The sequence below is a fragment of the Tachyglossus aculeatus genome, chromosome 8 (assembly GCF_015852505.1).
Source record: "Tachyglossus aculeatus isolate mTacAcu1 chromosome 8, mTacAcu1.pri, whole genome shotgun sequence".
NCBI classification, from domain to species: Eukaryota; Metazoa; Chordata; class Mammalia; order Monotremata; family Tachyglossidae; genus Tachyglossus; species Tachyglossus aculeatus.
In genome coordinates, this window is record NC_052073.1 from 21,263,538 (window position 1) to 21,286,260 (window position 22,723).

Sequence of the window (22,723 nt, forward strand, 5' to 3'; positions counted from 1 at the left end):
CAATGCTCTCCAAATCTGCAAGGGCGGTAAGACTATTTTTTAAGTGAGGCTTTTACCTAAACTATTTATTTACATAAACACTTCATATTGATCAACTTCACAATGATGTGCAGAACAGATTGTCTATTGGATTGTGTGACCAAGTAATGTAAAGAGCGAGAATAGTCCTTTTGTTTCCTGCAGGAGTGAACAAATCAAAATTTCATCAAAATAAAGTTTCCAAGGAGAGTAGTTTCCAAGTTCCAATGTCCAATTTGCTTCTGGGGCTAGACCAGAGAAATGGTAAGAAGATGATCTACTTTCTGTTTGTGCAATTTGGTGGGGGGCACTGACTCTGATTATTGCCATTTGAAGGGAAAAACACCAGTTCATTTTAGACGAATGATAATAAAGGGAGGTTACCTGGGGAAGGAGGAGATGGGTAAGTCCAGCCACTGGGGTTGTTTTGGGAATTTCCAGTAACACCTGCCCTCAGACCTCCCATAGTTGGCCAATTCTATAGGCCCTCTTCCTGACTGAATATCAAAAATCCTATTCTTTCCAAAGACATCAACACATTTAAGCACTAACTGCAAGTCCATGGCACAAAAATAGGGGGAGAGAGCATAATCAATGTGCAGGGCCTGAAATCACCAGAGATAAGTGCTATGAAGGCAATTTCTGTGATGGGCATCTTGCCTGATTGGGCCCTCAAGCCCTGCCTAGTGTCTCCAGAAGTATTTTTAGCCAGCCTAGCCTCATTTATGGGGACTTTGAGAGAGGCCGTGGTTCTCTGAGAATGCAGTGCAGGTGTCTAATCTTCCAAAGCCACTCATTCCATTGGAGCCCCTAAAAAAGCAAAGATTCTTGGATCAATTTTTCACAGCCTTTTCCCTCTTCGGGTACCTACTAAGCAGAAACCCAAACTGGCAGTGCCTCTGTAAAGCAGGCCAACCCACTAGCCAGTGGGTTTTCACTAATCTTTCACCACAGGTATCATCTTTGCAATTGAAGCCTTTCTCCATTGCTTAGCAAAAAGAACACTGGAATGGAAGCAAGGACCCTGGATGCTTCTCCTGGCTCAACTAAAGAGCCTAAATCAATGGATTCTAAGAGCTTGCATATTAATAGATGAGAGTTGTGTAATGGATTATAGGAAGGAAAATTTACAGATGTTAGAAGGTGCGTTGCCGTGTACGCTGTCTGATCTGATTGTATCTACCCCAGGGTTTAGCACAGTGCTTGCCACATAGTAAGTGTTTAAAAAATGCCATTATTATTAATCATAATAATAAAATCATTTTAATGTCTGACAGTGGCAGAATAATGAACTTGATGAATCCTTGATCTGATTCTGACCAAGTATGGATTTCTTTGTGTGTGTGTGTGTGTGTGTGTGTGTGTGTGTGTGTGTGTGTGAGAGAGAGAGAGAGAGAGAGAGAGAGAGAGAGAGAGAGAGAGAGAGTGTACTGTTTTGTATAAGAAGAAAAAAATAAGTCACCCTTTCAATGCTTCCTGACTACAGGAAAAGAACATATTATTTGTAGGAGGACCAGTCTGGTATTGTATAATCTCAGCAAACAGATTTGGCTCTAGGAACAGAGTAGTTTTAGGATTTTGCTAATTTGTGGGTAACACATGATGCACACACACCTGAATCCTGAAAATACAATTTTTTCTTCCATGTCTTTCATCATGCTGCTTTAGGGTTCCAGAATAGGAGAGAATGTAGCGCCTTGGAGAGAGTGGAAGGAGAAATTGTAGGATGAGGACAAGGCCCGGACCTACATATGGCAAATATGCTTATATTTTAAAAAAAAATTAGTAGAAAAAAATGATTTAAATCTGCTTGGGGAAAAATTATTATAAGCAAGGACCAAACTGGGCAGACAAATAAACATTTTTGGAAAATTTCAGTGAACTGGTGCTCAAAAGGACTTGGCCTGGCCCAGAGTAGTTCATGGAAATGCTTCTTTCATCCACTGTGCCAATCTCCTGTCTCCAAGCCACACTTAACTTAGCAGACCTACTCCAAGGCAGCAGCAGCTGTGCCTAGTGGCAAGAATATGGACTTGGGAGTTAGAAGATTTGTGGTCTAATCGCGGCTCCGCCACTTGCCTGCTCTGTGACCTCGGATAAGTCATTTCACTTCTCTGTGCCTCAGTGACCTCATTTGCAAAATGGGGATTAAGACTGTGAGCCCCATTTGGGACAGGGACTGTGTCCAACTTGATTACCTTGTATCTACAACCCCAGTGCTTAGAACAATGCTGGCACATAGTAAGCACTTAATACCATTATTATTATTGTTTATTGAGCACCTACATCTGAGCAAAGCACTGTACTAGGCACCTGAAAACATCCAATAGAAGTCAAAACAAAGTCTCTCACATAAATAGTAAATAAAAAACCCAGTTCTGCTCAGTTGAAGCTTATAAACTCTTTGGACTCAGTGAATGACAGGATGTGCATATAGCTATAATTCTATTTATTCTGACGGTTTGACACCTATCTACATGATTTGTTTTGTTGTCTGTCTCCCCCTTCTAGATGGTGAGCCCATTGTTGGGTAGGGACCGCCTCTATATGTTGCCGACTTGTACTTCCCAAGCACTTAGTACAGTGCTCTGCACACAGTAAGCGCTCAATAAATACAATTGAATGAATGAATGAATGAATGAAAGGAACTTCCACTCCCTACTCCCCATCCCACTCCCACCTCACCACTCTCAATTCTTGTCAGAGTCCCCTGTAGGAATTTCAGAGTCAGGTTGGTTTCTTCCACTGGTCTTACCTCCTAGTCCGCCCAAATCTAGCACAAAAGCACAAGTACCCTTAATGTTTAACAATCGTTCCTTGCTGCCCTGAGAGAAAAGTATAAAAATCTAATTCTCTAACTGAATAATGAAACAGCTATTCCCAGCACCATTCAGATATAGAAAAAAAGAAGTTACTTTTTCATGATTCCCTCAGTCCAACATGGTGGCAGATGTGGAAAAAAACCCAAAAAACTTTGCAGAATTTTGCTGGGATGTGAAGGAAAGTTTCAACTTTGCTCACTTGTAAGCTCTCTGGCTAGATCATAAATACCTTGAGGACAGGGATTGTGCCTATTAGCGTTATTGTACACTCTCAAGTGCTTATTACAGTGCTCTGCAGAGAGTTAGTGCTCAATAAATACTACTGATTGATTGTAAAACCTCCTTCATATAGCCTTAATATGAGTTTGGGTTGAGGGGTTGTGGCATTAAGGTGTTACAGCACTGGAGCACTTTAAGACCTACACAGTGGGCTGACAGCCTCAGCTGGAGTTGGAAGCATGCTTATTCCCTGTTTCCCCCTCATTGTGTCTACCAACTCTGTTACATTTTTACACTGTACTCTTCCAAGTGCACAGTATGTGCTTTGCACACTAAGTGCCCAATAAATATGGATTTATTGATTATTCTTATTTTGAAGAGGATCACAAGGCAATAGATATGTACAAGCGCTATTCTCATCAGCATGATTCTGGCTTCATGTCACTCCAATCTCCCCCTAGGATGAACAAAACAAATTGCAGAATGATGCAGGAGGAGAGTTTTAGAAATGGGTGGTCCTGAATGACTTTGAGTGAAACGGTAGGAGCCCATGAAACTTTCAGGGGTTTGAACAGCAGTAGGAGAAAGAGGAGAGACCTGTAGAATATGCTGGATGACTGCTCTCATAGAGCGCTGCTGATATGATCAAACTGAAGCCAGGAATTAAAAATAAATGCCTGACGCAAAAACAAGATCTAAAAAAACTCCCAACCAGGCAGCCAGCTGGGCCCTATATTTAATATCATCCTCTCACACCTTAGGGTTATGCTAGGAGATTTCAAAGCTGCCATCCACCTTAGAACCCCTCCAGCCTTGCAGCCTGCCCAGAAAGCAGTCCTTTGGAGAGAGACACAGCAAGCATATACTCATTCGTCTCCAGGGGCAAAGCAGAACATCAAATGATAATTTTTTAGATAAATCATTCAATAAAGACTTCACTTTCATCTCAAGAAACCAGGTAATGTCCTTAACCCTCCTTATTATTGTTATTTATTGAGTGCTATGGGACAGAAGTGTACTAGACAGTTGAAAGCATGTAATAAAAAAGGACCCAGCCCCTGACTATCCATCTTGCTCTGAGCAGGATCTAGTCAGGGGCACCACTGACTATTTTTTTCCATTGCAGCCCTTTTGAACGAGCCCAAAAGACATAAATCTGAATATTTGAGAGCCAGGCACTTGAGCATGTAAAGTGTTTTATATGAAAGCATTGACTTACTCGTGTCATGAACAAGTTTATTTTTATTATGTCCTTCCCGGGTTTTGAAGATAGGCTGTTCTCTTTTTTGGCACTAATTGAAGATGGAGACCTAAAAAGTAAATAAATTGTATCTATGTGTTTGTATTTCTCTCTCTCTCTACCCTCCCTTTTCACTCACCAGAAAATAAAACAATATGTCATCATTCTTCTCCTGCTACCTGCTACATTTTGATCAACAACTCCATTGAATTACTGTTCTGGGAAAAAAAACTGCTGTTCGGAAAGCAATGAAGGGTGCCTATGTTTAGTGAATTTAAGATCCTGGATATTTCAAAGATTATGCTATCTCTTGTAAAAGTGTATATCAAAAACCCTCCCGAAACTTTGAAATCCCATTAAGGCTAGATTATCTCATTCCCTGGAGCCATGATAAAGATGAAGTTGAGACCATGAAGGAGAATTACCATTTCCTGGGTATGGCTCTTTTCAAGTCCCCAGTAAGAACTCTCCAATAGAGTCACAGTGGATTTGAATTTGTCCCTTTCTTCTGTTTCAGTTTTAAAAATCCAAGAAAATAAAATCAAGGCAGTTCCTTTTTTAATCGTAGGCAGGATTGATATTTCATTTAAGCCAATATAATCTGCATCATTTTGCAGGAAGATCCAGCTAAAATTAAACATTATCAAATAGTGCCTGTCAAAGCCTAGAAATAAACACAGTCCTCCCATTGGCTGCCAATGATATCATCTCTGTGTTAATAATACCCAGCAAATGCATAACTAATGATCTCTTCCTTTTATCTCCCATTCTGAGGTAGCAAGTCTAAGCAGTACATTTCTGTGAGCTATTTCCTGGCTTGTTGCAGGGAAACTAACTCATCACCCTGGAGTTAACTGAAGAGTGGGCATTGTTGTTCAAGTGTCTCCATGTGGGTTTTTCTTGCTGCGGGGATTGAGGTTAAGTAAAAAGAGATCATGGATTTTTACATTTCATTTTAGAAAAGCAAAGCTGTTGTAGACATCAAACAGCCAACAAAAATTTGAGGATCCTGATGTGTCTACCAACTCTGATATAGTGATGTAGCGTATTCTCCCAAGCACTTAGTACAGTACTTTGTACACAGTAAATGCTCAATAAATACAATTGATTGAGCGTGTAAAGTTGACCCTTTCCCCCTGCCCTCAAGCCTAATGATTTGTCTAGATTGGTGAGTTTATCTAACTTAAACAAGTCCTTCTTCATTCCAGAGTGTCATTCAGTTTACTCTTTTGCAGACCTTTCAGCCAGCTCTTGGTGAGATTTTTTTTTCTGGGTGGCTATTTCCTATGCCAGGGTCCTCTGTATTAAAGGAGGAGTTTAGCTGAATGTACAGTGATCCAAATATGAAAGAGTATTTTCATTACTCCTTTTTCAATGTCAAGCTTATTTCTTTAAGGTCCAACCCTGGTGATCTCAATTAAGTGACAGAATTAAGCCATGGCAAGCAGAGCACGGGGAAAAAAATATAATACTCCATATCCTGGTCCCGATCTGCTTCCTGGGACAGCTTCCCCCTCCTCTGCCAGCCCAAAATTGCCCTGCTCCACACCTCTTCCCACTCCTTGGCCCTACTGAAGAAGGGGTGGGGGGGAGAGGAAACAGTAATTTTGGCATTTGTTAAGCACTTACTATGTGCCAGGCACTGTATTAAGTGCTGAGGTGGTACAAGCAAATCGGGTTGGACACAGTTGCTGTCCCACATGGGGTTCACAGTCTCAATTCCCATTTTACAGATGAGGTAACTGAGGTACAGAGAAGTGAAGTGACTTGCCCAAGATCACACAGCAGAAAAGTGGTGGAGCCAGGAGTAGATGCTCTATCTACTAAGTCATTCTAGGTGGGGCTGAGGGTGGGGAGAATATCAAATGCCCAAAGGTCACAGTTTGGAGTACATACATAATGCAGAAGGGAGAGAGCTGGGGAAAAGACAGCTTAATTGGGAAAGGCCTCTTGGAGGCAATGTAATCTTAAAACAAAGTGAGGGACTTGGGCCTTCATTGGAGAGCAGGCTTTAGCAGCAATAAATCATGGTATTCTGTTTATTCTTATTCTTTGTCACTGCCCTGGCACAAGAGAAGCACTTACCGTTGCCTCTCATCTTTTTAGAGACTTGGTTTGGTTCTGCGATGGCAAAGTGAAGCAAATAAGGGGAGCATTGAGTCAATTAAATACCTGGATAATTCAACGCCCCCAAATTACAACTCCTTCTGCCATGGTGGAAGAGAGGGAATTTAGGTTATACATTATTTAGTTATAAATTATTTAGCTTGTTCTTGTGGAGAAGCAGTGAGACTTAGTGGAAAGAGTCAGAGGTCATAGGATCTAATCCCGCCTCTGCCACTTGTCAGATGACTGAGCAAGTCACTTAACTTCTCTGTGCTTCAGTTGCCTCATCTGTAAAATGGGGATTAAGACTGCGAGCCCCACGTGGGACAACCTGATTACCTTGCATCTAACTCTAGTGCTGAGAACAGTGTTTGGCACATAGTAAGTGCCTAGCAAATACCATTATTATTATTTGTTAAGTGCTTATTATGTACCAAGCACTGTTCTAAGCCCTTGATTGCACCTGCCTCTCCACATTCTACTCCCAAACAATTTCATAGCAGGGACTAAATGAAAAATGCCACCACTCAGATTAACCAAAGAGTAATCAGGTTCCATTTTTCCTTTCTAAAGAAGGGATCTACAGTGGAAAGATTAGCAAAGGCAGAAGCTTGTTGCCATGGTTAGGATAAGTGGCATCAACAATCAAAATGAGCATCCAGTACTCTGGTTTCCTATTATGAGCTAATGTTTTGAGATTTGGGCACAGTCTTTAATCTAGAATAAGAAAATACTGATACTAGATCTATCACACTTGACTAAATTTGGTTTTGGATCCTTGAAACTTCTGCTTGCCCAACCTCTGCAACTGACTTTAAAATGAAGAAAGAATTTTTTTTTAATTATTTTAATCAGGATCTAAAAATAGATCTTTTGAGCTTCTTTCCATCAGATGAACAGAACAGCATCTGGGTAACTAATTATCACCTTTATAGCTAGGGGAAGAACTAGAGCCCCGCAAGGCAGAGTTGCAATGATTGATATGCTCATCCAAAAGGTTTGTCAGAATGGATTAAGGCAATATTTGTCCTAAATTAACTAACAGTTTGTGAGATTCCCCAAACCACTCTTGGAGGAAAAGCTGAGGCTGGGAATTTGGAATGGCTTCCAGTTCATTCATTCATTCATTCAATTGTATTTATTGAGTGCTTACTGTGTGCAGAGCACTGTACTAAGCACTTGGGGAGTACAAGTTGGCAACGTATAGAGATGGTCCCTACCCAACAACGGGCTCACAGTCTAGAAGGGGGAGACAGACAACAAAACAAAATATATTAACAAAATAGAATAGTAAATATGTACAAGTAAAATAGAGTAATGAGTCTGTAAAAACATATATACAGGTGCTGTGGGGAGGGGAAGGAGGTAGGGCAGGGGGGTGGGGAGGGGAAGAGGAAGGAGGGGGCTCAGTCTGGGAAGGCCTCCTGGAGGAGGTGAGCTCTCAGTAGGGCTTGTAGAGAGGATGATGAAAATCATATATCAGCCAAGAGAACTGCACCAAATATTTCCCCCACCACCCAGCCAAAAAAAAAAAAAAACAAAGAATCTCTCAAAAGTGGAACAGACACTCCAACGCCAAGATTTGTTTGTCAACATCCTGGGTCATTTTATATTTCATTGACTTGCCCACATTTTGGATTGGTATCAATCGACTCTCTGGAATCAAATTTGAATTTCCTGGTGCAAAAGTAAATCTCAGGCTCTAGTGAATCCAATCTGAAATACTTTCCCCTATCCCCTACTTTATTCTCCCTCCCTTTTGTGTTGCCTCTACACTTGAGTCCATACCCACTGAGCACTTTAGTACTCACTCTACCCCCAATCCCCATACCTCTTAGGTACCTATCCTTATACTCTGTGCCTTTCCCTTTCTGTAATGTATTGTAAAGTCTGCTTCCCCATCAAGATTGAAAACTTTTCAAGGGCAGGGATCTGGTCTTCCAACTCCACTGTATTCTCCCAAGTGCTTAGTATAGTGTTCTGCACAAAGTAAGAGTTCAATAAATACTGATTGCTTGATTGATGGGTGAACAATACCATCAAGGAAGCCCACCCAGAGAACAGTTTGCAGATGATTAAGAATTAGAATTGGATGATAAGAACTAGAAACACTTTGGATTGAAAATGACCCTGAAGAAGATTGAGATTATAAGCAGCCTGCATTTGGCAAGCTCTGCGCAATACCTGAGGTTCTCCTTTAGAGCCAGAATTGAATTCTGGCACTGGATTACGCTACTTTGGTAGCATATTACCCAATTAGGCAAGAGAAGCCAAAGAAGCAGGAAACCTAATAAAAAAGGCTGGTATGGTCTTCGGGAGACTGACAAATTATGATGCCAATATGAACTCAAACTTAAGAACAAACTGAATCTCTGTAGACCAAATGTTGTGTTTGATAGTCTACATCCTGGGAGTCCTGTACTTAATACATATACTCCTCCTAACTTCTACAGCAGTTCCATCTGTAATTCCACTTACGTCAAAGAGGGCAACAAAGCACATGGTTCTTCCGAGGATTTTGTTGCCAATGTTAGACAGAATACCAAGCTCGATGAACTACTGATTTGATAAAGTTAAAGCATTTGTGTCCTTAGATCAATGTCAAGACAGAATTACCAACAGTAAGGCCCAAGAATGCAGTCTTCCAGCATCCAAGTAATGTTCATCAACCAAGTGGCTGCTGTATGATGAACTGAAGTGGAAGGAATGTAAACTGGGATGGAAGGAGAAACATTTTTAAGACATAAGGCGTGAAACCATAGTTGATGTGGCATACCCTTGGGCAGATGGGATACAGCATGAGAAGACAGAGCAGTCTGTAGTGCAGTACAGAGAAATTGGATGACTTTTTAGAGCAAAGGCCTCAACAAGATGGGACACCAAGAGGCAGAATCAAAAGAACTCCTAGAACTGCAGGTAGCAAGTAGAACAATATTGCATGTACATAATTTGAACAGGACTGTCAGCCATGGATCATCCAGCCTTATCGAGGTACACTTACCCACACTGGTAAACTCTCTGTTAGTAGCATTATCTTCAAATTATGAAGGCAGCTCTCTTTATCAACTGTACATATTATCTATATAGACCTACAAACATACATACATACATACACATGAATGGTGCCTTCATCAGAATTCTGGTAGTGCTTTCAGTTTGGGATGACCAGTGAATAACCTTTGGATTGCCTTGGTCTAATCTGGTACAAAACCTTGTTAGTCTCCAATTTACTATAAATCAATCAACAGTGTTTAATGTGTGCTTCCCTGTATAAAGTGCTTGGGAAAGTAATCAATTGTTCAATGGTATTTACTGAGTGCTTACTGGGTGCAGAGCACTGTCCCAAGTACTGAGAGAGTACAATACAAAAAAGTTGGTAGACACTTTCCCTGACCTCCAGAAGCTTACAGTCTACAATATATAATTTTAATTTGCAGAATAGCATACGAGTTCAGCAGGCCATCTGTGCTTCCAGAGTTCATCATCAGCACAAACAGCTCCTGTTCTTACAACTCACCAAAAACACTCTTGCTATGAAAATCTTCTTTCACAGTGCCTTCAGTGGAAATGAAGAACAGCTGGTCACCATCCTCTGCCATAACAACGCTTCAGATACTTACTAAATCCCACTCAGCTTTCCTTTTTCTAGTCTGAAATATATTCATTGCATTTTAAAGGGTCCATGTGTAATTCCTACCTATATACTCTTCCCCAGTGCTTAATGCAGTGCTCTACACATAATTCTATTATTATTATTACTCAGTTCAGAGAGTTGGAAGCAATATCTTATTACAGTAAAAAAAAACAACTTAGAGGACTGTCAAAAGAGTTATGAGAGTTCATTAGGTAATTGTGTTAACATCAGTACAACTTGTTTAGTGCCTTCCAGAATAAGCAACTGGAAACATACATATATATATATATATATATATATATATATATATATATATATATATCAGGAAAAAAAATCACAACTTACTAGAAGCCAACATTTCCAGTTGAAGGGTTCTAGTGCTTGTAGGGTCCAATAGGGCCTAGGGGAAATTGCTTATTTTGGAACCTGAGGGTAATTTTCCTGATTTCCAATTTTCAGCAAGGAAGTTGAGAATTTTTCTGCCAACAATACAAAATGAAGTGACTAGAATCACCAGGAAGCTCATCCCTCCTGGGAAGGATTATTTCGCACTTGCAGGTGCTGCTATAACACTCTACCTTATTATTTCTAGTGTGTCTTCTTAGTGTGAGGGAAGAACAATGCATTTCTAGGCACTTGGGAGTCAGGCTCTGAGGGTATCCATATTTAGGAGGATATTTCCAAAGTGATGACATCATCATTATGAGCAGGTTAGGCTACTTTCACAGAAAAACCTGAGTAGATTTTGTCTTGCTTTTATATCTAAGCACTTCAACGTGTCAAGCAAGTGCTGTTCTAAGCACTTGGGTAGATACAAGGTAATTAGGTCAGACACAGTCTCTGTCCCACAAAGGGCTCACAGTCTAGGTAGAAGTCACAGGAGAAGTAGAACAGGTGTTGAATCCCCATTTTGTAATTAAGGAAACTGAGGCACAGAGAAGTTAAGTAACTTGCCCAGGCTCATACAGCAGGCAAATGGTGGAGCCAGGATTAGAACCCAGCTCCTCTGACTTCTAGACCTGTGCTTTATCCACTAAGCCACCCTGATTCCTTAGTGAATTCAGTAGTTCTAAATTCCCCTGAAAAAGGAAAAATGCAGTTACAAGTGATTTGGGAAAGACCTTGCACAACAGAATAAGGTTGAGGGGAGGGGTACAGAGATAACCATCAAAAAAGTGAAAATTGAAATTTACTGGGTCAAAAAAATCACTAGTTCTTTCTTTGAGGAACTACCCAATTTAACTATAAAATGAGGACAATGATGCTTCTTGCCCCTAAAAAGATGTCACAAAGTTCAAGTTTCTTTGAGGTTTCCATTTCCACTCTACACTTCAAGAACAAAATATTTTGAACCAATTTAATTAAGGCTATATTCATGGAATCCTGGAATGCAAAGGAATCAAGCCATTTAAAGTAAATCTTGTTAACCATGGAAAGTTCCATAGCAAAATTAGTGGACTGAGTGGGCCTTATCTTGTGCAAACTACAATTGTGGATCTCGATGGGAGTATATGGCTGAATATATTTCTGTATTTTGTAAAATTTCTAGGAGGCCTAGGGTACTAAGCAATAGAACACCTAATTGAGTCACACCAGGTTCTTACTTTCCATACTATTGCTGCCTGGGTGGGAAAGTGGGTCATGGGTAATGACTAATTTGCCAGGTTAGCCTAGGTTCTAATTGGATCTCTTCTTTCTCCAAGTAAATTTAGGAATACTGCTGAGGCAAGTCAGCATTTCTGGGTATCAGCGATGGAAACAAAAGTGATTTCCTTTGGAAACCCTAATGCTATCAGCCTTGAATTATGTGTTTCTCATTCCAAGATTTGTCTCTTAGACTCCGAGCCCCATGTGGGACAGGCAAAGTGTCCAATCTGATTATCCTGTAGCTACCCCAGTACTTTAAACACATTTGGCACATAGTAACTTAACAAAGCACTTAACAAATATGATTATCATTGTTATTATTAATATTGGAAGTCCTAGTCCTCTGTGCATTTTTTATCACTTCCACAATGTATAAGGTGAGGGTAGAGCTAAGTTAGCTAGCTTCTGAAGGCTCAGTGCCATCAGAGTCTGTAAGAGCCACAGATGCACTTTAATGTGATTGCAGTTCCCAGTTTTTGCTCCAGGAGATCATAAGATAGCCAAGCTCCAGACAAGAGCTGAATCTACAAAGGGGAAATCCAGTAGCAGATTTAAAATAGAACACCATAATCTGCCTGTGTCTGAAAGGTAATACAGATGATTCATCTGCCAGCTAATGTTTGGGGATTTGGTAGTATTACTTTTTGTCATAAATCAAATAAAAATCTGAAAATGATTAGGTTGGGCTGATGCAGACAGCACATTTTTTCTTTGAGAATGCCTCCTGAGTCACCGAGTCAGTTTAGGGGTGTTGGCAGGCTATGCCATTCCCTCATTCTGCTGACATTCTGCCTGAGTTCTGTGAATCCAGGCTATTCTACAGTGGAATGGGGGGAAGGTAAGACCTGAAACTCAGACAGTCACTCACTCAATCAATCAATGGTATTTACTGAGCTCTTACTTTACGCAGAGCACTGTACTAAGCACTCGGAAGAGTATATTACAATCAAATTGGTAGACATCCCTATTTTCAAGAAGTTTACAATCTAGTGTGTGTGTGGGGGGGCAGGCATTAAAATAAATTACAGAAAAGGAAATGGGAGAGTATAAGGACATGTGCTTAAGGGCTGTGGAGCTGGGGATGGGGTTAGTATCGAAAACGCTGACTGTAAACTCTTTGTAGACAAGGAACATGTCTACTGTTAATATATGCACTCTTCCAAGTCTTAGGGCAGTGCTCTGCACACTGTAAGCTCTAAATAAATGATTGATTGAGAGTATAGACCCAAGTGCATAGGCAATGCAGAGGGGAGGGCAGATATGGGAAATAAGGGCCAGTGAAAGTATTTATATCAGTACAGTGACTTCCTTAAATTAATCTCTAAACTGGGTGTTTGGACATATAGCACTGGGGAAGGAACTCCTTAATGAATCTTCTGGGCTAGAAAGATAACAAGATGAAAAAGAGGAGAAACGGGTATTTAAAAAAACAGCTTAGCTCTCCCTGGTTCCAAACTATAAATCCCTTTTTCTAAATGGAAAAGTACTGAGCTTGTGGACAAACCTCACATGTGCTATTCCCTCTGGGTCAAAAAGACAGGCTGCAGAATTGCTGCTGATTATTCCTTTGTTTTAGTGTTAATGGGAGTTCTCTGCCTGTAGGGAGAAGAAAAAAGACTGGTGAAGCCCACCATGCAGATCTGAACTGAGAAGATGGCTCCCTCTGAAAACTGCCTGTCCCATTAGACAGCTAGATTGGTGGTATCTTCTGTGATTGATTATCCAGTTCAAGGAAATGGGATGGCTGATCAGCACTCAAAGCTGTTTACAAGGAACATCAGACGATCATCAGGGCAAGGGGAAATCATAGTGAAGCCTGAAGAAATCAGAAGGTGACACTTGGTCTATTTTGGTAGCTGTTCTTGCCTGTTAGGTGGGAAAAGCTTTAGTTATCATTCATTCAATCGTATTATTTTGCACTTACTGTGTGTAGAGCACTGTACTAAGTGCTTGGGAAGTACAAGTTGGTAACATATAGAGACTGTCCCTACCCAACAACGGGCTCACAGTCAAGAAGGGGCAGATATCAGTAGACTGGATTTGCCTAGCAGTCAATCAATCAGTGGTATTTACTGAGCACGTACTGTGTCCAGAGCTCTGTACTAAGCGTTCGAGAGAATATAATACAACAGAATTGGTAGACATGTTTCCTGTCCACAAAGAACTTACAGCCTATAAGAAAGAAATCTAAATCTGGATGCTAAAACCGAAGTTCCAATCTTTTTTTTTTTATGGTATTTGTCAAGTGTTTACTGAATGTCAGGCACGGTTCTAAGCACGAAGGTAAAAACAAGGTAATCAGGTTGGGCACGGTCCAAGTCCCAAATGGGGCGCACAGTCATAATCCCCTTATTAGAGATGATGTAACTGAGGCACAGAGAAATTAAGAGACCTGCTCAAGGTCATAGAGCAGGCAAGTGGAAGACCTGGGATTAGAACCCAGGTCCTTGATTTCCAGGCCTATGCTCTATCCACTAGACAACGCTGCATCTCCCTTGAAACCAGGATTATTCACCATAAAAATTCATTCATTCATTCAGTCGTATTTATTGAGTGCTTACTGTGTGCAGAGCACTGTACTAAGCACTTGGAAAGTACATTTCAGCAATAGAGATAATCTCGGCCCACACTGGATGACCCCTTGGTGTATTCAACACCTCTGCCCAATCCTATTGAAAGTCTACAAAGAAATCTGTCATCTCCCAAAATGCTCACTCTTCCCATGCCCTTGAGAGAATGCTTCTAGAACAAATGGGGAAGATTCACAATTAATGGTTAGTGCCTGGGTTCTGATCATGTTTGCAGTTTCTGTTTACATTTTTTTCTTGTTTGCAGCTTGTTTTCTTCTAGATCCTGAACCTAAATGTTTATGTTGATCTGTCGGGTTGTTTGGATCAAAGAAATGGACACAGATTAGATCATTTAAAAGGAAAGACTGTACTGTGCTTTCAATTTACCAAAATGATGTCATCCTGTGCAATAATATCAGTTTTTGCAAGAGGGCAGCATGTGTTCCTTAGGCAGACACAAATGGAAAACGGAAGTATGAACGGCTTCTGGATCTGAATTTCAGTTTGTGTAATTTTGTTCCCGAAAGGATGAAACCTCTTGAAAGGAAATTCATTAGAAATGACTAGTTGATGGACAGTATTTGTTTTTCTTAGCAAACATGCCTACTAAATCGATTCTCCAATACCTGTGGTAAAGAGATACAAGAGTAGTAAATTCATGACTAAAGGTAATCTATTGATAACCTTAAAATCTAATTTTTAGCTAATAGCTTCTATTTCATTCATCCACACCTTTTACTGAAGCTGGTAACAAACAGTAAATTGTTTGTTTAAACTTCATCTCCTGAGTGAGCAGTGGAATCACCAAAAAGCTGAAAAGAGTAATGCAAAAGTTGTGATAATCCACAAACCAGAAAATCTGACCCCCTTTAAGAGTTAGATGTGTACAGTATCCTGAAAAGAGTAATGAAAAGGTTATGATAATCCACAAACTAGAAAATCTGTCCCCCTTTAAGAGTTAGATGTGTACAGTATACACTGTTGGGCTCAGAAATATTTTAGAGATGAGATAAAATGAAATACTACATGTAATCGAATAATACCTTTAGAATCCCATTCTACTGGTCCAGTAATCTGGCTCTACTACCGCAATTTAAACTGTCATAGAATTTTAGTGGAATTAGAATTTTGAATATGGTAGAGTCATATATTCTCTATATATTCTATTCTTCCTTTCAATTCTCCTAAGAGATTATTTTTCTCATAAGAATACCCATGAGATTTCAATTTAGTAACCATAGTAGCCCTCACTATTTATCAAGTTTTTTTAAATAAATGGATTACCTTCACCTTCATTTTTGATGTATTAATTCACTGTAAATTTCTTTATCTGATTTTTAGTGGTGGTATTCATAGATTTTTTTAGGCATTAGTAATGATGATGATGATAAAAAATACTCTTTTAGCACTTTCCTTATTTAACTAGGTTTTTTTTATGGCATTTGTTAAGCACTTACTCTTTTCCAGGCACTGTTCTAAGCACAGGGAAAGATACAAGATAAAGATACAGGTTAAACACAGTCCCTGTCCAACCTGGGGCTCACAATCTTAATCCCCATTTTACAGATGAGGTAACTGAGAAACGAAGCGACTTGTCCAAGGTCACACAGCAGGGACGTGGTGGAGGCAGGATTAGAATCCAGGTCCTTCTGACTCCCAAGCCCACTGCTTTTAGTGTTTTATTCACTCTGTAGTTTGTCCCTCAACTTTTCCGGGGCAAGAATCACTTCGGTATTTGAGTTTCCAACTTTATATCTGTTTTCCCTTCATGCTTCACAGAAAATAGCTGTCATCTTTTAGTCTTTTCTCTTTGTCATCTTCCCCAGTTTCTATTCCTCCCTCTGTGCCCCACACCTCTTACTGCTGATCTCTTTTTATCTGTATCTCCTAAACTGGGGAAATGGGATCCTAAAATCCAGATTTCATCCCTGAAAGTAATAAATAAAAAGGTAATATTATTTTTAATGTAGGGCCCAAATACATATTTAGCAAAATACTGATTTTTAGCCTTCTGTACTTCATGGGGCTTGCTCTTCATGAATAACAATATGTGGAATTGTTTAGCCATCTCTAAAGCTCCTAGATGCAGGGTGGGGATGGAGGTGTGTTGAAGTTAGCTCTCACCTATAGGTAGGTGGCAACCCTTTCCTGCACTGAGCTCCAGCTGGTTGGTATTAGAACCTGAGGCCATTTCTGATGCTGAAATCCAGGACAATTCCAAATCTCTGCTACTGTTCAGGACTCTTCAAGGTGCTAACAACAGACTTTTCTTTCTTAGTGACACACGCCAGTAACTTCATAGAAAAGAATTTTTGCCCATCCAAGCCTTGTCATCTCATTTCCCAGGAATTATCTTCAGGTGCTTTGAGGAACAGAAGTGAGAGCCTTGGTAGCCCACATATTTTACATGCAATTCAGCTGGTTAACTCAGGTGCCTAGTCAAATAAAAAAACTATCTGCAGACAGCTTATGAGAGTGCACAGTTTAGAAGAGGTTGACAACTTGTCCTCTTTTTCCTCTCTGCTGAGAACTAAAGAAGAAAAAATGATGGTGGTTGTTAATGATGGCATTTGTTAAGTGCTTACTATGTGCAAAGCATTGTTCTAAGCACTGGGGAGAATACAAGGTGATCAGGTTGTCCCACGTGGGGCTCACAGTCTTAATCCTCGTTTTACAGATAAGGTAACTGAGGCACAGAGAAGTTAAGTGACTTGCCCAAAGTCACATAGCTGACATGTGGAGGAGCAGTGATTAGAACCCATGACCTCTGACTCCCAAGCCCGTGCTCTTTCTACTGAGCCACACTCAGGTTTTTGCCATAGGCCAAGGGATTAGGATTTGATATAAGGATAAACTTCCTGATTGAGAGTTTAACTCTGGGGTGTGTGTTCAATGGTAAGTGGGTAATTTTCTCAGCAGGGAGAGTAGGTGGTTAAATGTAGGAGTGATTCTCATTCTTGTAGGATAGTTTGGCAGGGTTTTGGACTGGATGATCTCTCAGAGTCCATCCTTTCCCCACCCCCTCCATCCTGAAACAGAAAATTCCTCTTCATTCATTCAATTGTATTTATTGAGAGTTTACTGTGTACAGAGTACTGTACTAAGCACTTGTGAAGTACGAAGAGAGAAGTACAAAGTACAAGTACAGTAGAGAAGCAGCATGGCTTAGTAGAAAGAGCATGGGCTTTGGAGTCAGAGGTCATGGGTTCAAATCCCCGCTCCACCAATTGTCAGCTGTGTGATTTTGGGCAAGTCACTTAACTTCTATGTGCCTCAATTCCCTCATGTGTAAAATGGGGATTAAGACTGTGAGCCCCACGTGGGACAACCTGACCACCTTGTATCTCCCCAGCGCTTAGAACAGAGCTTTGCACATACTAAGCGCTTAATAAATACCATCATTATTACAAATTGGCAAAATACCCAGTCCCTCATTTCCTTCAATGCCAAGGCATCAGAAGAGTAGCTATAACTTCCCTCTGTCAAATGGACTTCACTCACTTAATGTAACCCTTTGCCCCACCTTCATATTCCTAACAGATAAACTTTGGACACTCTCCTTGCCTTGGGGTTTGTCAGAGGGAAACCATACAGTGAAGTCATTATTACTCCAGTTCTCTCAATTATGGTATTAATTAAGCACTTACTATGTGCTAAGTGCAAGGGTGAGTTATAAAATAATCAGAGCAAACATAATCTCAGTTCCTAATGGAGCTCACATTATCAGAGGGAGATGACAAGTATCTTATCCCCACTTTACAGTGAGGGAAACTAAACCACAGAAAAGTTATGTGACTTACCCAAAGTCACACAAAAGGAAGACATTTCCACACCCATGCTCTGTCCACTAGGCCATTCTGCTTCTTTGTGATTTAGGGTCAGCTGTTGTGGTCCCTTTGAGTCAGAATCAGATTAACTCCCATATTGAAAAAGCACTGGCTAATGATTAGAATTAGCTTTTTAAAAAAATCCAAATGAAGAAAGGAGTCTCTGGGCCCCCCATAGAAGAAATATTCCATTCCAGGATCCCATGATTATCTGGATTCATTCCTTCATTCAATCATATTTAGTGAGCACTTACTATATGCAGAGCCCACAGGCATGGGTGTCTGGTTCTGCCTGGGATTCCACAATGAACCATAATCCAGCATCTGACTCTAGTTTCAGGATGATCTGAATTAGTTGGGGCCTTTGGGTCTGTTTCCCACAGTGACAAACCCCTCACACAGGTTTGCGTGGTTCTGAGCTGCTGTGGATGGGCTCAGACAGACCTGGAACCGTTCTTTCTCCTCCAAAAAAGAGAAAGTAGCCAACATACCTCAGCTGCCTATTTAAGAACCGCTGATTATGCACCATTTTCTTTGGGTCTCTGAAGTCCCTTATTAACTACATCATGAACTGTTAGGTTCATCTCTGGGGAAGCTGTTTAATTTTCTCCTGGAGATTTACCCACAGTGAATCTTCCCAAAAAGACAGCTAATAAGCAGAGTTTAAATTTCTCAAAGAACCACACCTTCATCAACTCAAGGCAATCTCATCTGTGCAGCAACTGAAATGAAGAAGGAACAGCTGGGCACAGTGAATTTCCGAATGATTATTGAGTTAGTCATGCACATTTGCCCAGGCCCACTTGCCTGCAAGAAATTAAGCCAAACCTAAAATGGATTACGCTGCAGGCAAGAAAGAATTATTCTAAGAAATTCAGCATTAGCACTCCTTGAGGCTAATGCTCTTAACCATCAGATCATGTATCTTATGTCAACGGTAAAGGAAGGAAGGCTAAGGGAGGATTGAGAACGCCTGAAAATTTTGTAGCCTATCTCCAAGTATTTTTGCAAAGATACTTGGGAATGTACACCCACATTTACAGATAATTCAATATAGTGACATGCCATTTTTTCAAAGGAGCTCAGCAAAGCACATGAGAATTTTGTGATGCACCAGTTTCAAAGCTAGTAACCTAGAACATTTATAAAAGGATGGATGTAAAAGGGTGTTTACTATTGATAAATGCTGACTTGCTGGATTCAATAGGCTCTCATAAGTGATTTTGTTTCCTTTCTAAAGGAAAAAAAAAGTTCCTCATTTACTTTGACAGAGCTCACTCGAGCACAAGATTTCCAAAGGATTTTTCTTCCATCTACTAATGACACAAGTAACTCGAATGATTAGGAAATGCCATGTTGTCCTGAAGACCTGCCAAAGATACTTTTAATAATAGAATTGGCAGATTTGAATCCCAGCACCATTTTAGTGTGTATGGAGTGGGGTGGGGGGAAGAATAGGCTAGTGCTGTGAAATATCCTGACATGGCCCCAGGGCAAGACCTGTAGTAGGTAGAGGAAAATAAGGCTGAGCTAAAGTCAGAGAAATGGTCCCACCATTTTCTTTCAACTCTGGTAGGTCAGGTTGGAGGAGAACCTAAACATGTCGGGGCTATGGGCTTGCCACTCAGCTGAATTGCCTCCTGAGTGCCAAGAAAGTCATAGTGAGTACAAGTGTGATTAACTGAAATGGAGGCAGGCCCAGAGCCATTTAAGTCTCCTCTACTCATCAGGATACATTTGTGATGCACCAGTGCATCACAAATTACCCAGTAATTTGGCTGGTGGAAGAAGCAGAGGCAGTGATAAACGTGTCCCACCCTCTCCTCCTCCAATATGCAAGCACTCCCATACATTTCAAGTGCTGACACAAAAAGCGTATTGTATTTCTCCCTTTCTAAGAAGTAATTGAAAGTCTAAGTTGGCTAGAACAATGCAACTTAAGATATCAGTTCTGCTGAAGAAAATGAAAAACAAACACTGAAAAGGCAATCCACTAATAAATTCTAAATTGTTGCACCTTATCAGGCAATCGAAGCAGTGGCAAGGTTCCCAACCAGTGAAGCCTGTAAATGGATAGTTATTTAAAAAACAGGAGAGCAGATATCTCCTGAGCTAACGTAGGTTGCAGCACTGAAATGTTTCAAAGGTAAAGTTTTGGCTCTCTGAGGACAGAGCCCAGGTTATTGTTTCTGCTTTCACTGGTAGGGGGAGGCGCCAGAACTTTTAATACAAGAGCTGATGCAATATTTCTAGAAGATTTCACTAGCCTGATATTTGTTCTTGTCTCCCTAAAGGAATAAAGTAATAGACCTTATTTATCTCTCAAGTTTGTAATCATTTTGAGAGATTGATGAACTGACTCATAAAATGAGGCCCCAAAAGGCCACATGAACGATCTTCAGAACCCCTCAAAGGGTACAGCAACAAGAAATACCTTTCTACTCGGGGAACATTATGCAAACTCTAATCCCTATCTGGTGGGTAGGATGGCCAAGAAGGGAGACGAAGAGAGAGAGAGAGATAGAAAAATAAATGATGGAAAAGTTTTAAAATGACAAAAATGTAAACAATAAATGCTTGAAGCTAGAAAAAGTTAACATCGAGTATATTCAATTTTGAATACTTGATGTTCAGGTCAGGAAATGTGCATCTAAATGTTTTTTACTTTAATTTTCTAAATTAAAAATTGTATATTTAGGAGGAAAGTCTGTTTTCAGTTAGGCTTTCCAATTCTCCCCTCATAAATATCAAGGATGGAATTGAACAATTTATTTGTGTACTCTGCCCTCTGGGTGGTGTGCATAGAGTAATTAATTCCCTACCTGCAGAGATAAGATAAATGACCTCTTTCTGTCTTTGATTCAGCACTTTCCTTTTATGGGTAGTAGAATTATTAGCCAAGTTTAGGTGGGTTAATAAATCTGGGTTTCTCTTTTTCATATATGGGTGGGACAAAACCACAGTGAAAAGTACCTGTCCTGAAGTTTGTGATGGAGTTTGGATAAATTTCACTCATCCAATTACATGAGATTTTAAATAAGGGGAAAAAACAAGCGAACACTTTTTTATCTGCCTTTTTACCACCAGTTTCACAGATGCAAGAATGTAATTTAGCATTGTTTTCTATCCACCAGGAACAAATAGCTATGCTCCCTGGATGGGTAGCTCACTAGAAGATTTTGTTAGATGATGAAGATGATGATGACATTGATAATAATGGTATTTGTTAAGCGCTTACTATGTGCCAAGTACTGAACTAAGCACTGGGGTGGATACGAGCAAATCGTGTTGGACACAATCCCAGTCCCACATGGTTCTCATAGTCTCAATTCCCATTTTACAGATGAGGTAACTGAGGCACAGAGAAGTGAAGTGACTTGTCTCGGGTCACACAGCAGAGAAGTGTTGGAGTCAGGATTTGAACCCAAGACCTTCTGACTCCAAGGCCTGACTCTATTCACTATGCCAAGCTGCTTCTCTAGCTGTTAAGAAGGTGTTAGGAAGGATCTCTTATCAATTAAGGCTATGAGATATTGGAGCAAGTCATTGGAAATGTGGTTTTTATGGTCTTTGAGATGCTCTTGATGAACTTTAATACAGAAACACCCCATCCATTTGGAATGATGTTGATGATCCCTACCCACCTGCCGGAGAATGGATTAGATGAGTTCTGGAAATCCTTTCTGGATCTATGATTTCATAAAGGTACCACTATAAGGCTTTTTAGCAATATTTCCCAAAGCCATCATTGAGTTTTAAAATGTTGGGATACTTTTACCCATGGTTTAAAAATCATTCTCAGCTTTCTAAGAAGAGCCTTTTCCAGCTGCATGAGCTAAATTAATAGTAAAGAAGCTGTGGTGAATATTCAAGTTGGTCCAATGGAAAGAGCACTGCTTTGGGAATCAAGGGACCAATAGTATTTATTTAGTGCTTACTGTGTGCAGATCACTAGCTTGGGAGAATACAGTGTAACAGAGTTGTAGACATGTTCCCTGCCCACAATGAGCTTACAGTCTACAGGGGGATACAGACAATAATAAAAATAAATAAATTATGGATGTGTACATAAGGGCTGTGAATAAAGCATGCAAATCCAAGTGCTAGGGTGACACAGAAGGGACAGGGAGAAGAGGAGATGAGGGCTTAATCGGGGCTTTGAAGGTGGGGAGAGTAACCGTCTGTTGAGTGTGAAGATGGGATGGCATTTCAGGCCAGAGATAGGATGTGGGCACGGGTTTGGTGGTGGTACAGACAAGATCAAGGTACAGTGAGTAGGTTGGAATTAGAGGAGTGAAGTGTTTGGGGCTGAGTTGTAATAAGAAATCAGGGAGGTAAGGTAGGAGGGGGCAAGGTGATTGAGGGCTTTAAAGCCTATGGAAAGGAGTTTCTGTTTGATGTGGAGGTAGATGGGCAACCACTGGAGGTTTTGAGGAATAGGGAAACATTGAATGGTTTTGTGGCAGAGTGTAGTGCAGACTGGAGTAGAGAGAGACAACAGGCAGGGAGGTCAGTACAGTGCTCTGCACGTAAGTACTCAATAAATACAACTGAGTAGATCAATCAATCAATCATATTTATTGAGCACTTAGAAGAGAAACTGTCTTAACCTCATAAATATTTTCCTTGTAAAATGGGGA

General features: G+C 40.4%; 1 long non-coding RNA gene across 1 annotated transcript; it reads left to right on the forward strand.

The window, feature by feature from the left end:
* The first annotated feature begins 3,853 nt into the window (after positions 1–3,853).
* On the forward strand, positions 3,854–21,782 carry LOC119931611. The gene is made up of 3 exons (XR_005452139.1): positions 3,854–4,017; positions 13,289–13,518; positions 21,684–21,782. It is a non-coding gene; the product is annotated as an uncharacterized LOC119931611 (long non-coding RNA).
* The last annotated feature ends 941 nt before the right edge of the window (positions 21,783–22,723 follow it).